This window comes from Bacillus rossius, chromosome 1 (assembly GCF_032445375.1).
Source record: "Bacillus rossius redtenbacheri isolate Brsri chromosome 1, Brsri_v3, whole genome shotgun sequence".
Taxonomy (NCBI): domain Eukaryota; kingdom Metazoa; phylum Arthropoda; class Insecta; order Phasmatodea; family Bacillidae; genus Bacillus; species Bacillus rossius.
This window is the reverse complement of record NC_086330.1, coordinates 370,367,623-370,382,427: the sequence shown is the minus strand read 5'-3', so window position 1 is coordinate 370,382,427 and position 14,805 is coordinate 370,367,623.

Here is a 14,805-nt window from a genome sequence, read left to right as displayed (position 1 = left end):
TATGTGTGTGTGTGTGTAAATAATCAGTTACCTATCCCATGACGTGTTTAGTGTTCTGGTTGGTCACAGTGTGTTTCGAGATGGCAACAACTCCAAAACTACAACTTTAAATTGAATGTTCTTTGTATTACTGAATACAGTGGAATCGTGTTTATTTTGAGTAAGCTTCCATCACCAATACCAAATCAATTCTTCCATGCTTAAAGTTTTACACGTTACAAAACTTTAATCTCACATGCCCATTATCTTAAATCTCTAAGCATAGCTGTGTAGTGAAAGGCGTTTTTTGTGAAGGTGAAGTATCCATACCATTCAAGTTTGAATAAACATTTCTACTATTGTGAAAGATCCTCAAAGACTAATTACATACTGCCATCACCCATTGTTTTATAGCTAAAACCCGGGGTGAGCTTAGTGGGATGACAGGCGCTGCATGGTTCAAATCTATCCGGGAGGAAGCCATGCTACCAGACAAACTAACCAGTTGGATTGCAAACCACCAAATGAAACACTTTTTTTTTTTAAGATGTGGTTTTAATTGCACATTACTGTTTGTACAGTTACAGGATTTGTGCGGGTAAATCAGTGACATTTGAAAAACTAAATTTTTTGTTCACTCATTGGTTATGAAAAAAACTAGAATTAGTCCTGCGACAGTCTGGCTGGGAACAAGGTAGCTTTGATTACTTAGTTTGATTATGAACCGGGCTCTTTTCAATGAGTCGTGAATCCCAGAAAGTTAGTAAGATTAAAAAGAATTACCGGTAAGTTTGGTGCTGGCCGGTGTATGCACCACATAATTTAGTAAAATTCAGTTGTTTGGAGTCAACCAGTGCTGTAAGAAAGAGATAAGAGGTCACACGGCAGTTGAAATGAAATCTGCTGGGTTATTCCCTGCACTGTAAAACCAGGATGCATAGAGTAAAGGAAGGTTTTAAGATCGAAGTATATTTACCAGAATTAACAAGATCAGTGGCAACAAAGATGAATACTTCCCGTGGAATGATGCTTGCAGCCTGATGAATTCTACTGGAGGAGGGGCGGTTTGAGGAAGGTTAAAGCACCGCCTTGACCATATCCACAAAATAAACTAAATAATATTAGGAAAAATTGGAAATTAAACAAGCAACTAGCATGATTAAATTTTTTGATTCTAAAATAAAAGGCATAATGGTTAAAAATTTGGTTAAATTTAAATGTAAATTAGTTTAAGAAAAAAGTCAAAATGGAGACAGACTGTTTTTTAACTATTCAATTTATTACTATAGGCTAATCCTCCATTAAAAAAGACACTTGGCAAAAGTAATTAAAAAAGGAAATTAAAAGTAGAATTGAAGGCAAACAACGCACGGCATTGATAGTTACTTGCGTGTCAATACATTATTTTGGACTTATGCATGTTGGTTGGAGGGTGCCGATGCCAAACACTAGTCCTAGTTGCACAGGCCATTGTGCGTCATGGAAGCCTCTCCAGTATGTGTGCACTGGGATTCAAAACTTGTAGTGTGTCGAACATCTAATGCATGTACTGGTAAAAAGTCTGTCGGTAAGCTATAAGTTACACTTGAAACACTCTTAGCACATGTTGCATTTCACGTTACTTGTCTACGCTTAACTTCGAGAAGCCCGGTCATGCACCTTGATTTTTTCCCCACTGTGTAATCGCACCATCACGATGGGTAGCACCTACACCGCTGCGTTGCTCGTGGATATCTACCGATGATGGGCCATCCAGCAGTGAGCACCCAGTTGTAGCATTGCTGGACGCAGCCCCTGGGATGCTCTCCGTGTGGTACACTGCCAGGTACCCCAGGCATCAGCGCACTCACTGCGGCCGTCCATTGACCTCCTTTGCTGCCATTTCTGGGTGCTGAAAAATGTTGCAGCTGATGAGTGTCGACGCCTGGGCCTGCCGGTCCCCCAGCTAGGCATTAGTGGGTGTATTCTAAATCTTGAGTGTACATAATGCCCTCGTCATCCTCAGCAAAGGAGCGACGTCGTCGTTGACACCATCTTCTGGACTGGTTCCTGGGTTTGTCTGCTTGGATGCTGAAGCTTGCATCGTCAAGTGACTCCAAATGGCCCCAGGCACCACATACCTGTGTTCTGGGTGGCATCTACCAGCTCGGTCACCAGAAGTACAGGTCCTTGTTTGTCCTCTGTGTTTAGTTTCCTATGATCCTGTGAAATGTCCACGATAGTGAGTGTTTACGGGCATCATCGTCCCCAGCGATGTCGGCGTGGTGTTTATTTGGCCTCTGAACTCTCGTCCAGTTATCGTGCCGATATGGTGGTTCACCATGTTCTAGTGTGGATGCCTGTGTGTCTGGTAATACTTTGTCTGTTTTCCTTCCGTGTGCCAGTCTGTCTGGCGATGTGCCAGTGTCTGGCATCCCAGGTAACACTTCGTCCGGTAGTATAGCAAGGCACAGGTCATCACGGTGTAGTTTCCTCACACAGCGGCCATCCAATCATAACAGGAAGGTTGTAATGCCAAGCTTTCGTTGAACCGTATAGGGGCCTTCCCAGAATCGTACTAGGCCTGCACGTAGCCCCGAGGCACCGCTGACAACTGGTGCACTCGGGTGAACACGTGATCACCTGTGCACACGTCTGGTAGGGGACGGTTGTTCACTGGCGTTATTTCCTATGCATTGGCGCTCTGAAATAGTCGCACCCTCTCATGGTCCTCGGTTCGTCGCTGAAGTCGCTTTCAAGAATCTGTACTGGTTGTTTTACACTTAAAAATTATTCAGAAAACATGCATTTAGTTATTTTAACTCTTCTAAAATTGCAGTTTAAAAACTGAATCCCAAATTAAAAGTACTTTTCTGCCCTCAGCGAATCCTTAAATCCTTTTCGTAAACATATTCCACTCTAATATCTTAGTGGTTTAGAAATCGCTTTGTTTTTCTTGAAGCTCTGCCCACCATATGTGTGCCTGTGTAGATAGAGCCCTTAACATCTCCCTCTGTTTTCTATTCCCTTAACCATTCCAAAGACCTGCTTACTCTTCTTAACAATTCTCTCATCTTTCTTCGCGTGGACACACTCCTTATATTTAATAGGTTCATTTCAAACTGATTGATTTAATCACTTTCAACAACATTTAGGTTTAATAACTTATTTAAAAATTTATTTTTAAAATTAAATATATGTAATTGTTCAACTGTTTTAGAAACACGTGTATAAATAATTCCCAGTACTTTATTAATACGAAATTTAACATAAATTTTATATAAATTTAAAATAATGTAGAGTTAGCTAGTGTAAATATTGAAATTATTTAATAATTTTGGTTTCTCTAGCCTACCTCTCTCAGTTTTAAGAATTGTATCTAGGATCTTGTGTCTGAAAGTCAAAGTAAAGTGTGTCAAAAGTATGTTAAATACTAATATCGTGACTAGACCTTGTAATAACTTGTAAACAAATTCAAATGTAATATTTATATTTGTGTGTAATGTTTGTGAAGACGTTGACAATACACTTTGACATGCACAAAATCACACTTTATATAAATAAACTTAACTAAAATAATTTATTTTAAACTACAGATGGAATTTGTTATTACTCTCAACTTCAAAGCATCTAACAATTCTTTCACTTGAGTGAATTATCTTTACGATCAAATGTTAATTATTTGGATGTTATTTATTTTAACTAACTTCAGTCCGGTAGAGCGTGGACTACTGGGTACGTAACTTGCAGTACCAGTCAACCAAAATAGCAATACGTTCTTCCAATATCAAATTCCATCTATACTAGCTAATATTATCTAGTTCGGGATCGCGATTCCGGAATTTGATTTGTAAATCTAAAGATGAACAAGTTAATCGGTTTTTCTGTACAAAGAATATGCTCTATAATATAAAAGAGTCTTAGTTCTGCGAAAAATGTTCGTCTTGTTTAAATTGTAATTCGTTAGGGTAGGTACTTCTATATTCAGCGAGTCTTCGGGTGATGGGGTAAGGGACCAAACCTTGCTGCAGGATACCCACGAGACGTGTAGGTTCTCGGAGACTCCTTGGTTCGACTCATTCAGGACTGCGATGTTGGTGTTGCTCCTCCGTCCTCTAGCGTGCGGCAGGAATACGCGCCGTCACGACTACATCCTTCAGACTATGGGCTGCAACTGGGCTGGACTGCGCGACGGTCATCCTTCCCGGGCTCGAACTGCGACTTTTCAATCTTCGACAGGATTCTTCTTTCTTCAGAATTGTAAACGGCATTTATTCTTCGTAGATTCAAAGCAAATTAAAGTCATTTGACGATCTCTTGAACATGGATATTTGTCGACTTCTCTTCTTAAGTAATTATTTAAAATCTTGACGTCTGAGTCTTATCTTTGTCGATTAAAATTATTATTTCCTTCAAAATCTCAGTCAATATTGGCATCAATAGCCATTTTCAATCTTCTATAAATATTCAATACTAAATTAATGTCAAAATCGTTGCGTTCTAGCTGTTGTCTTAATCAGGTCTCAATTCGTTCTAAAAGAATATTTTTCCCGTCACTAGTAAACAATTTTCTTTATTTTGTTGATAGAACAAAATTAGTAAAATTACTAACCATTACTGACGTGTTCATCTTTAAATTAATAGTGGTTTCAAAAAATACTGCTATGCTAGCCTTGACAATATTTTAAAATAAAAATTAACATAGAGTAATACATAGACAAAATGATAACCAAAGAAATTTACAGTCTGAATTAATCATAGATTACAAATATAAACATACGGAATAAAATGTAATTAAACAAAATAAATATTAAAGGAAATTAAATATTTACTTTCTATAAAGTGTAAATATTGCCTTTATAATAAATGTTACACAACTATGCATAACATAGATGTGCATAATAGTGTTCCTATTGACGCCACTCCCGCTGCATGTCTAAGTTTTTAAATTGATTATTAATGTTGAAAGTGATCTTAGGGGTTTTAACGGGGGTTCGGCCTCGTGGCTGCAGGCAGGAGCACATGTCTGTTCGAAACCTACCTGGGCTGTTCAGGCCACCCAGGACGCCTTATAAATAACTGGTAAACGATTTGACACGACACTGCATTTATTCAGAACCGATACACTTGTTGGTCCAGGTACTGGCCGCTTCTGTTGTCTGACCGCTGCGACACGAGTATCTCTCTACGGTGAACGGTACGCGCGACCAGGATAGGTTGCCAAGTGGTGTACACGGACTTCTACAGTGGTCGATTATAAATGTGAATGGCGCGGCGGATAGCCACAGATCTCCTGTGCTGCAAGAACTTCTACAGGTAGTTACGTTAACGTGGAAAATAGCACATACAAACGGACGTTCCGAAGTTATTTGCAATCTAACCTGTGGCGAAATATGAAGGTCCCGAAAAGTACGTAACCCGGTACACTGGAATCGTACACGTTACAGTCACTTATTAGTCAGAAATTACTCGGTTAGACTGCACGTTACAAGTTACACATTTACAGACGACGAAAGTTAAGAGACGTAAATTAACGAGTAAGAACTCGACACACGTTGCTAAGAGTCTTTGACGATAACAATTAATTGGCTTTGAAGCCGAAAAGCTGCGTACCTCAATTACGCTGTCCTTAAACTGGACATGGAATGTTGTAAAATATGTAAAACTCCCTGTTGGGATAAAATTAATTAGTTACGAGTCGCACAAAATATCATGCGACTAGGTGGGGTCGGCGCAGAGCTGGTAAAAGGATTTTAAAACTTACACTATTGTTGATATGTGGATGTAGCGCGAAAGTTGATGGCTCTGCGTTCGCGGAGCGTCCGACCCCTGCGAGCTCCCGACGGTAACTGAGTTCGAGACCGCCCTGCGGCCTCGCGCCTAAACGTGTGGAGCGCGGGAAAACAGATCCGGCCAGTTTTGGGTTTAAAAGACATGTTACACAATATATGGTTATACAATAATTATACATGATTTCCCTTAAATTAATTATGTTTTAAATTGTTATTAAATTGGTTGTTTTTGATTTGAACATAATAATTGTGAATTTAATTCGGCGCATTGCCACACCCGGCCGGGCGCTGTCGTCGCTTTGGTGTTCGTCGCGGCGCACTTTTGCACACTCGGCGGAAATCACGCTCGGGTGTGTTCGATGCACTTAAGAGGTGTTGTGACATAACGGCCTGTGCGAACGAGAGGGAGCACCGGCGGTCGGCGTCACTATGAGGACGGTAGGGGAATGGAATAGGCTGGAGGAGGAGTGTGTGTTGGCTGGGAGTGTGGATCAGTTCAGAAGAATAGTGCGGGAAAAGTAGAGATAATGCTTGCCACCGGGCACTTCGGTACCCATTTGCAGCTATATATTGTACTGCAACATGTTTGTTTTGACAGTTTAATTATTTATTATTATTTACGATTTATTTATTTTGTTTGCTTTATGTCTAATATTATTTATTTTCAGAAACGGCAATTCATTGTTATGTATGTCTATGGAAAAGTGATTCTTTGGATTTTTACCGGACTATTTGAACTAGGTATTGTTGATACCCCTCTAAGGACTAATGAACTTGAAAACTGTAAACGGTAAAATTAACGCCGTGATTTTATAATGTAAATTATTATTTTAATATTTATTTATTTAAATTGTACGTGAAATGTTGTTATCCGCGCAATTGTTGCGTTCGGATTTCACGTTTTTGTTAAGAAATTAAGTAACTGATTTTGGTTTTCGGCCAATCACAGGCCACCATTTAAAAGTTAGGTTTTACTGGTTTAATTGGAGAAGCTAGTAAGAAAGAGAGTTCTACAATGGCCAGCTGAAAGAGCGGCAACTTCGTGACGTCGGCGATTATAAATCCTGAAAATTAGCTATTTAGCAACAGGCATCCCGGATAGAGGATGATAATTATGTATCATTAGGGAGTTCAGAATATTGGAATAGGATTTATCTAAAAAGATAAATAATATAGGAGTGAAAAACGTGAGTAATAAAAGTGCCCAGATTTTGTGTCCTCATCTTATGCACTCATTCACGCAACTCTCGTTTTTTTACGTCACATCGTCGCCGGAAATTAATATAAACATTGGTTTTATGAAGTAAAGTGACATATATATGATTTGAATAATACTTGGACATAAATTTTTACGATTTTACACACTAATTAATAGACTCAGAGGTCCTATAGATAAGAGGCTCTGAGCTCTGCCGATGACATTTTGAACCTAACTAGCCGAGGTAAATTGATTTTAAGTTCCCTAAAACATTAATTAAAAACTGTGTAGTGTCAACGAACCCGAATAAAGACTTTTGTAAATACTTAAATGTGCGCACCATATCTCCTGGTAATTGGAATTTTATTGGAGTTATATGATGTCAATTATAAGTTAGGTTGTTGTTTTGAATATAAATAGGGGACAGATTTGACTCAATAATATTGCAATAAGCGAATTTTTTCTACTATTCATTAAATAATGCATTAGTTGCAGTGGACAGTACTATAAGTGTGTTAACTTGGCCTCACCTACTCAGATTACACTTATAATTACATACTTTGTCACTGAGAAATTATTTTGTCAAACTGAGAGTTTTGTCCACATGTACCCCATGCTGGGGCACTTGTGGACAAATGTGGGGCAGTTGTGGACGCTGATTTGAGTGACTGACCACTTGCAATAAAATTACACTTTGGCATGGAATTTATTAACTATTTATTATGAGATTTTTAATTTAGCAAAAATATAAATTAAAATTGTATAATAATATTATATTTGCATATTGAGTTCAAGTTAATTCCATTTATGCCTACAGTCTTAACTACAACTGCACTAATAAACAAAATAATAATCATGCACATCAAAATAATATGATAAGGAAATAGTAATCTACAATTCAAAATGGTTTTTCATTGCTATTCTTAACCCAAGTTGTAGCTCTCAGTGTCAATTGAAAAAGTTAGAAAGCCACTTGCTCGCATTGTGCCACCAATTAAACCCATTCTTGGTTTTGGCAATTTCATGACGTCCTTTATAAGCACTTCACTTTTGTCAACTTCATTTGGGAAAACAAATTTTCCATCACTTTTCCGTTTTAAAAAGTTAATTTCAAAACTATTCTCATCTATTTTCTCGTCAACTTGACCAACATAATGTTTAACCATTTTTTTAGACTGAAATTTTACTATAACATAGTCATTCACTTTAATTTCACCCGAACATCAAGCTGAATCCATAACGTCATTGTCAATTTCATTTTCGCTGGTGCTGTCAAATGTTGTGGTATCAGAGTCAGTAGAGTCATTTTCATTTGATTTAAGTTTTGATCTAAGTAGGCCTACACTGCTAGGAAAATTAGTTTTGATGGTTTGATTATTTTTACTGCATTTTTTCTTAGTAGTTCTTGACTTGCCCTTGTCTTTTTCCTGTAGGCGTAGGAATTCTTCTTCAAGTCTAATTTTTTCCGGCGTATCAGTCAATACTGTAGATTTTCTTTTTCTCCTACAATTTTTTGGTTTTTGTTTGTCTGCCTTTGGGAATGGTCTTACCATTTCTGGTGACAATGTTTGTACAGACCTTCTAGTTCCGCTGTTCAGTTGAGATAAAGTAGACCTACAGTTCTCGTTTGATGCTGTTGAAACAGAATCAGAAACATTATAGCACTGATTTGAAGTGGATGGATGAATAGCTTTCACGAAGCCAGGATTATTGTCTGGATGAGAAGAACAAGTCGCTGTGCTTGAGTCAATTGAAGTAGGATCTGGAGAAAATCTCATACTTGACGTGGACGACTGAATGTCTGACTCAATTGAAGCAAGATCAAGCCTACTTGAAGGCCCAGGAATGGTTGATTTTTCTAAATTACCATCAGTAGAAATACTAACCATGTGTATCTCGGTAACATTAGAAGGCATGAAATCTTCGTCAGTAAAAACATCCCTATTCAGAGGAAAAATTCCTGACTTCTCAAAACCAGCACAAATGTTATTTTGTGAGAATGATTCAATGAAGGGTTTTGCACTCAAATAACCAATGTTGTAAATTGTAATCGGCTTTCCAGGATTAGAAGCCATCCAGGAATTGAATGCAGTCTTGCACCTAGACTTAAAAGGACCAAAAACTGCTATATCAAGGGGCTGGATTCGGTGGGTGCAATGTGGAGGGAATGTTAATAGAACTATTCCATTCTCTCTACAGAATACAACTAAATCAAGACTTGTGTGAGAGTCATGATTGTCAAGAAGAACCAGAATTGGATTTTCTTTGGAAGCTGCAGTGACCTCTTGAATGTGTTTCATAACCTGCAGAAAACCGTCTCTTGTCATCCATCCATTTTGGATTGCCAAGCCGATGCTACCTGGAGGAGATCCTGTGAGGAATGCTTCCTTGAAACGAACTCTAGGAAATATGTACACTGGAGGGAAAGCTTCGCCTGCCGCTGAAACTATTCCCACAAAAGTAACTTGCTCACCCCTCTCACCAGACACTGTTTGGCCCACTTGCTTGCAGCCAGTTGGAGCAACCACTTTAGGAGCTGGTAAGACAGTGCTGATTCCACTTTCATCAACATTGATGATCCTGCTGCTACTAAATTTGTGTTTGGATAACACCTTATCTAAATTGTCAAAAAATGAACTAATATTATATTGATTAAAACTGATATTTCTGCCAATACTGGTCGACTCTGGTTTACGAAGAGATAAAGCAGGATGACGTTTCATAAATGACTTCATCCAGTCAGTCCCGGCCATTTTCTGTGTTGTCCAGTTGCTCGGTAGAGGACGACATAGCTTAACAGCATAAGAATATGCAAATTCTCGGATTTGAAGATATGTGAGCCCAAACTGCATTTTAGACGACTGAATAAGGTACTCTTCTAACATAGCTTCTTCTTCTTTTGTAAATATTTGCCTGCTCGTGTATTTTGAATTATAGGGTTGTATTTTTGGTAAATATTTACAATCGCGGTAGATGCCAAAAAAAAATGCTAAAAATCTGAAAATACTTTTATTCTGTGCTCTTTCACTTCCTCTTTTCAAATCAACTGGCGGAGGTAAGAAATTCCAAATACTTTAGGAGATATCGAATTTTTAAATTTTCATCACAATACCTGTGAATTCAGGCGGCCACCATTGTTTCTTGTTTACGAGACGAGTATGATTTTTTTTTCCGCGACGTAGGTGAACGACTACATTGTTGCTTGTTTAAGAGTATCTATTAAAATCTGAAAATACTTTTATTATAGTTATGTTATGTTAGCTACATTAAAACACTTTAAAACACTATGGACGGTTAGTTAGGTTAGTATAGCTACATTAAAATAAACAGAGAAATATAAATATTAATAAATAAAACCGAGGTTGGCCGAAGGTAAATGGTTCGGGTGTAATCGGGAATGGCAGAACTTTATGTGCGTCTTGATTTACCGTTCGTGAATGCCTAATTAATTAAAATGGTCGATTAGGTCAGGTCAGTTACATTATTAATACTTTCAAACTAAGCAGACATTAAAAATAATATAAATTAATTTTAATGGTTGTTTAGTTTTAAAGTATTTATAATGTAGCTGACCTGACCTAACAAACCGGGACAAAGGATGAACGGTAGGAACTCACGTAATTTTTTTACTTATTACTTGCGCAACAAATAAAACATTAAAATTTGAAACGTTAAAAACTCACATACGTTAGAGGCGGGTACATTCCTTTGCCATTAGAGCCATTCCGGCCAAAATGGGAATTCTTTTAAAAAAAAATTATTTTTTCAAGAAATATGTATAAATTTTTTAAATGTAGATAATACTTCAAATTTAAGGATAACACTGTTTAATTTAATAAATATACAAATTTTAACATGATTTACAAGCATTGAATCTAGTGGTGTTGACTTTTTACAGGCACTACATTATTTTCTAAGCGTTGGTAGTAGCTACTGAATAAAAAGATAAGCTTTTAACAAAGTTTTGAAAGGTGCTATGGTTCAAGAGATGTTTTAAGTATGTGCACTGGAAATTTCATTGATACAGGTGAGTAAATTCAAAATGTATATATTAAACAGTAAGTACATGTTTGTAATGTAACATCCGTGACAGAAAACTTGAAAAAGTTTTTCTATTCAGTAATGGACTTTCATTCCTCTGTAACAATTAGGCCATGTTGGCATCTAGGTCAGGTGCTGACTGCCTATTATCTTTAAGTCACTATACAAGTTTTTAATATTTAAAAAATAAGTGTCACGGATGTTACACATTTAAGGTGTTAGCATTTTTACCACCAGTATTTATATGTCAGAATGTCTCTGGGCTTTAGCCTACATCATCATAACCTACATAACCTATATTTCAGTATGTGATGGATGTAAATAACCTACATTATCCCATTTTGTTGCAGATAATGGCACCTGTCACATCTGCTGCAAGAACAGCGAAGATGAGAGCAGAAATGAAGTCGGAAAATACAGAGAGGTGGGCTGAATATTTGAAAAAAGACAGAGAAAGAAATTGGTTGAAGAGGCAAGCAGAAAAACAGAAGTGCATTAATGATAAGAAGCTATTAAACACTAAACGAGAAAAAACAAGACTTAGAGTGCAGGAATGGAGGAAGAAGAAAAGACTAGTAACCAACATTTGTAAGGAGCCTACAAACCTTTCAGCACTGGGTTCCTACACTTCTACCAGCACACTTCGTAAAGCTGTCCACAAGGCAAATAGTCCTACGAAGAAACAAGCTGTTGTTAGGCAATTGATGAAAGTTTTTCAACTCCAGAGGATGAGCTTTTTAAAGCACAAAAATTTCTAGCACCCAGGGGAAAATTGTACAGAAAAGAAGATTTGGAAACGGCAAGAAATTTTTTTGAGAATGATGACATTAGCTGGCAAACTTCTGGGAAAAGAGACTGCATAACAGTGAAAAATGAAGTCACAGGAAAGAAAGAAAAGAAGCAAAAACGTTTCCTTACGATGAGTGTTGTTGAAGCTCACCAAAAGTTTTCTGAACTCTACCCTGAAATACACATATCTCATTCTAAATTCTTTGAAATGCGCCCAAAACATGTAAAACCCATTAAAGATACTCCACATAATGTTTGTGTATGCATTAAACATGCAAATTTCAGATTTTTAGCTGAGGCTATCTCTCCTTTTTGTATTGGTTATCAAGGAAATTCTTTAACACCAACATTGCTGATTCAAATAATGTGTTGTAATACACATGAAGAACGATGCATGACTAATAAATGCTCTGTTTGCCATTATGATGTAAAAAGTCTGCTGGAACCACATTCTGACTTTTCAAGGGAGGTGAAATGGAATAAATGGATAAAAACAGAGGGTCAGTTGGTAGTTTAAAAGGTATCTTCAAGTCTACAAAACCTTGTAACACAACTAAATACATATATCCCCAATTTCAAGAAGCATGTGTTTGTAAAATGTGAGCAAGCAAGATACTTTGAGGACAAAAAGAATAACTTAAGGAAAGGAGAAGCTGTGATGCAAGTAGACTTTGCTGAGAACTACAGCATCATTTCACAAGACGAAGTGCAGTCTGCCCACTGGCAACACTCCCAAGTGACAATTTTTACGTGTTGCTTGTGGTTTGAGGACATGGCATTTTCATATGTGGTAGTAAGTGACGATGTGAGCCATTCCAAACAGTCAGCTTGGACTTTCATAAAAACAATAATTTCTCACTTTCAGCAGAACCCAAATGTGTCTTTGTGTGATCTTATAATATTTTCAGACAACTGTTCTTCCCAATTTAAGAGCAAGTATACAGTTTTTAACATGTGCTTTTTGGCTGACGATCTCAATGTGAAGACTGTAGAGTGGAACTTCTTTGCTGCTGGTCACGGAAAGGGTGCAGTAGATGCCATCGGAGGCCAAGTAAAAAGAATGGTTTGGACAACTGTCAAGGCTCGACGTACTACAGTCAATAATGCTGGAGAATTCTTCAATGTAGCTCAAGCTCAGTACAAGTCCACTGAGGTACTTTACGTAAGCAAAGAAGAAATAGAAGAGACTTCAGTGTTTCTGAACAATCGGTGGGAGAAAGTGAGAGGTACGACGGGTATAAGAGAAATTCATTACTTCAGGAAAATCGATGACTTGCATGTTGCTGCTGGGTTTACCTCAACGTCTGCCAAAAGTAAAGTTCAAGTTGCTTTCAGAGGCAAAGCAGCGATGACAAATCAGAAGTGTAGGTGGAGTGATGTGTATTCTTCTGATACGGACAACAGTGTTGCAGAGTCAAAGTTTGACGATTTTGAGCAATCTTGTGAAGATAATACTACTGAACTCTTTCATTCCTCAAACACAGATGACAATCATCGACCCATTAACATTGCAAATATTACTGCTGGTATGTATGTAAAAGTATGCATTACTGGTCATGGAAAGTCCAAAGCTAGCCATCATTATTTTGCAATATGTCAAAGTGCATTGAATGTAAATGGTGATCTACGTGTGCTCTTCTTGAAACAGTATGGTAAAAGTGGAAAGCTATTTGTTCCTGATGAAGACGATGAGAGAGATGTACATGTTAATCAGGTGGTATGTACTATTCCGATCCCAGACATTAAGGAAATAGGAAGCAGAGTGGTGTATAAATTCAAAGACAAAGTTTGTTTGTGATGTGATGTTCTTACAGTTCAATATATTATGTCTTTAAATTTCTGTACACTTCAAATGCTTTAAATGTGTAAGTATACATACTTGGCATGTGTTTTCTTTAGTTGGTTAAATTAGTAATTTTAGTCTCTTTATGTTTATAACAGTTATATTCAGTATTTTTACTTAGAATTTTCAAATTGGCCTGTAAATTTGGGAAAATTTAGGATAATAATACCAGCTGTAACATCCGTGACAAAATGTGTGTAACATCCGTGACATGAAAAAAAGAGCTATAAAATATTTACTGAATGTGTTTTCTTTGCGTTCGTGATAGTTATGAAACTACCATAGCTTTCAGACAAACATTATGGATAAAAAAGTATTCTTGTGTGAGGCAGAGACCAGAGTTTTTTGATTTCATTTGACAATGCCCAAGGTGAGTTCACAAATTTTGTAACATCCGTGACACAGCCTTTTATTAATTTTTTTGCAAAATTTGTAAAATATAGTCAACAAAATTTTTGCTGTATGAAGATAAAGATATTTTTCATGGAGTCCAGTAATAAAATAATGCAAAATAAATTCTATTTTGAACATATTGAATTTAAAATTAGTACTAATGTAACATCCGTGACAACCGGAATGGCTGATTAGTATAAAATGATGTAGTCGTTCTATCTACGTCGCGAAAATAAAAAATCATAAACGTAAACAAGCAACAATGGTCGGTTCACCTACGCGGAAAAAAATCATACTCGTCTCGTAAACAAGAAACAATGGTGGCCACCTGAATTCACAGGTATTGTGATGAAAATCTAAAAATTCGATATCTTCTAAAGTATTTGGAATTTCTTATCTCCGCCGGTTTTAATGTAAAGAGGAAGCGAAAGAGCATATAATAAAAGTAATTTCAGATTTTTAGAATTATTTTTCGCAAATACCGCTACTCTACATGTTCAAAATTTAAAAATTCCATATTTCCTAAAGTATTTGGAATTTCTTATCTCCGCCTGTTGATTTGAAAAGAGGAAGTGAAAGAGCATAGAATAAAAGTATTTTCGGATTTTTAGCATTTTTTTTGGCATCTACCGCGATTGTAAATATTTACCGTATTTTTTCTTTATTTTTATGTGAAGTAGTTCCTGGTACACTTACACAAATTTCACTGTTTTCACTACTTGCTTTCATTTTTGACATTCTTTTGTGTAGCATTGATTTTGTTAGATCATACTTTGCAGCTGCTGATCGGA